The 3,379-nt window shown below is 49.1% G+C and overlaps 1 long non-coding RNA gene across 1 annotated transcript in view; it reads right to left on the bottom strand.

The window, feature by feature from the left end:
- The window catches only part of LOC109299427, a 19,329-nt gene that overhangs the window by 8,303 nt on the left and 7,647 nt on the right, over window positions 1–3,379 (bottom strand). The window lies entirely within an intron of this gene.

Here is a 3,379-nt window from a genome sequence, read left to right as displayed (position 1 = left end):
CCCCCCCCCCCCCCCTTTATCATGGTAAAAGGACAGTTTGTCAGTTCAAAGTAAATGATGGTCTAAAGTCACGATGCTAATTATTCCCCAGATTCTCACGCCAATGAGGCAGGAAAAAAATAAAAAATCCCTGTAGGCTAGTTTAAAGTCGGCATGAGGACTGTGTAATCTAACCAACAGGATTGATCCAGGTCAGGCATTAAAGGCTAAAATGGATTAAACAAAAGACAGCTCCCCTTGTAACAAGAAGGGGAAACTTCAAAGGTGGGATTTGTTCTTGTTATGACAAAGGAAGTGGATTTACAAAGTGCCTTGAGGCACACCCCTCTGCGGCTTTCAATTTGCTTGCCTCGGTAAGAAGAGGCAGGACAAGTGCGGGGTGTTTTGTGCGGGGAGCTCCAAGAGTCCTCCTCAGGGTACGAACATTAGATTAAGAGGATCAGATCGGCGCTGCTTTTTCTTGTCTGGTTTGCCTTTGTTTTTAAAGAAGACGAGCGCAGCGTCTCCTCTCCAGAGGACGTGCCCGCACCTTCCGGCCTCGCGCTGCCCGTGCGAACAACCGCAGCAGCCGGGGAAGAGACCGGGCGACGCGGGGCTGGAGAGCGCTACGGCTCCGCTTTGCTTTTAAGTTAAAGGCTTTATATTTGGAGGGAGCTTTCCCCAAAGCGACAGTTGTGGCATTGCGGTGCAGCTCTCGTCCAAACGCCGGTGTAACGGCGGCTGCTTCTGCCGCGGTTCTGCTCCCTGAGTGCATCGGGAGATGCAGCTGCCATCTTCAGGGAGCAAGACTGAGCTTTCTCTGCCACGGGCCCTGTACTTTGCTGGCCAGGGTGTATTCCTGGTTTCCCTGGGTGCTTAATGAGTCTGGTACAGCTGCAGCTCTGCAAGCGTGGAGCTTTAGGCCAGGCGTTGGTGACTCCTATGCTTCAAGTTTGGCCTTGGTTCAGTTCCACTGTCAGGCAAGACGGCGGCGACCGCTACCCCAGGCCATCCATGGAGGAGCGCACTGGAGCCTCTTCCTCTTCTGCCTCCCCACTGGAAGGGACGAAGCTACCAGTGAAGAGCTCTGCTTGGCTCTAACCAAGAGCTTGGTCGCGCCAGCAGACGTGCTCTTAGTGGCAGGGCGAGCTTGCGCTGGCCGGGGAGAGAATGTGGGTTGGGGAGAGAGAGAGCACCCATAGGTGTTGGCTGGGTGATGGTGGCACTGAGGGGCTTGCTGGGGTGGGGGGAGAAAAAGGAGGCGTGGGTGTAGGGTGGGTGGCAAGGATGTAGGCAGGGCAGGAATAAGGAGAGCTGAGGGATACCACTGGAAGATGACCCCGCTGTCTGAGCTAAGCCACATGTGAGCAGCAGAGCGTGGGGTGGGAAGGACTCATCCCATGGCACCCCGGAGATCAGGAGGAGCTGGTGGTTTGCAATCCCCCGTGTTCATGGGAGAACAAATCCCCTTTTCTTAGCATGCCCATGCTCTGCTCAAACACACCAAGGCAATGAGATGCTGGGAACTGCCTCCCAAGCCATGCTTCCCTTCCCAGTGCTGCTTACTGCGTACACCCTGCCATGGGTGGGCAGGGCACCCAATGGTGAACAGAAACAGTGCTCTGTGCTTTGTTCCTGAGCTGAACTGAGCATTATCTCTGCTCTCTGAAATCCCCCCTGGCTGGAGTTAATTGCCCTTCCACGGTGAGAGAAAGCAACAGGAGACCAGGTGTCCTTGCAGGGGGATGCTGCAGCTCATTCTTCGCAGACATCTGGCAGTATCTCAAGGTGATGATGGTCCTGTGTTGCTGTCACCTGCTTTGCTGGAAGTGTGTGCTGATATTTGGGTTTTCAGGTGGGTTTCACAAGTAACCCTCTCAGCTGAAGCCCTGACTCGGCATGGCGCTTCCAAAGAGCTATGCCGGCGGCAGAAGCCAGGAACACACTTCAGTAGTCAGCTGAACTGGGGCCTGGGTCATTTAAATAGAGTCGACTTAAAACTTGTGAGGCTGGATAAACTTGGGAGAACATGCTGGAGGGCATCATCTTGCGCTAGTAGGGCAGCGGAGTTGATTTAGTAGCTTTTTGCCACCTTTCATTTCTGGCACCCAAAGAGCAGAAATGACCCAGCGGCAAAAGAGGCACTTGGATTGCATCATTTTGCTATTGCTTTGAAAGAAAGGGCCCATGGATTTAATGTGGTATTGCTCGATAATTAGCTCTCTCTCTTTTTTGCAAGTATTCCTCACCAAAGCCAGACTAATTCTATTAGAAAATGAAGCCACAATATTGCACATCACTGAGGCTACTATATTTCTATTTAATTATCCAGGTAATGTAATTATGCAATCAACTCTAATCTGATATCAAGAGGAAAGGTTTCCAGTTTTGCCTAGTGAAAGGACTGTGGCAATTAAATGTGACACACTCAATTACTGAAATGTGAACGCGACTTTGGGAAACTCTGTTCCTGGCCATGCATGTCCTGTATATTAAACTCGTAGATCTAAGCTATGACTAATTTATTTGTGGACAGAGAAGCAGCACTTCTTATCTTATATAATGCCTCATAATGATAACTACACTCATTATAGTACACAAGGTTTGGTGGCACATTGCATAAGCCTGACTTGAAATATCATTCACATTTAATATGGAAGCGAAGTCAGGGTTCAGGAAGGATTTAGACCTTTCTTAGTCAAAGTGAATGTCTTTTTATCCCATTGTAGAGATGCTGTGGTTGATGCCCTTGGCCCAGGTGGCTAACTAGAAAAAGATCCTCATTTGGTCATTTTCTGTATGACTTGCAGATTTTGTCTTGCAGTGGAACGAAAAATGTGCAGACACCTTATCCTAGGGGTTTATGCAGTGCATCCAGGCCTGGCAGTTCTTGACAACAACAGACCAGAGTAGGATCGAGGGGCCCAAACACCAGCTCGGTACTTAGGAGTGTTGAGAATACAACCCAAGTCTCCCACTGGCCTGTGGTAGGACTCCCCCCTTCCTTTCCCCTATGTCTCCTTCCTTCCTTTCTGTATTGTCTATTTAGACTGAAATGTTTTGAGGAAGAACTGCTCGGTGCTGTGGATCTGTACAGTGCCTAGAACAATATGGTCCTCAGTCATAGTTGGGATGTCAGACTATTGCAGTATGGCTGTTACTAACCATGTAACCAGGGATCTTTGTTTTATCTGTTAAAAAAATCCCAAGTTCTCTCATAAAAAAGCCTGAATGCTCTGATTAAAAACCTTAAAATCCATGTTTTTCCATGATTAAAATGAAATGCCACTATCTATCTATCTGTCTGTCTGTCTGTCTGTCTATAAAGGTTGTGTGAAGCTTTGCCCCGATTCGATCTGGTGGAGATTTGGCCTGATTCGGTGGCTGAATCTCCGAATCT

This window comes from Gavialis gangeticus, unplaced genomic scaffold (genome assembly GCF_001723915.1).
Source record: "Gavialis gangeticus isolate Ggan-Ray unplaced genomic scaffold, GavGan_comp1, whole genome shotgun sequence".
NCBI classification, from domain to species: domain Eukaryota; kingdom Metazoa; phylum Chordata; order Crocodylia; family Gavialidae; genus Gavialis; species Gavialis gangeticus.
This window is presented reverse-complemented; position numbering and strand designations above follow the sequence as displayed.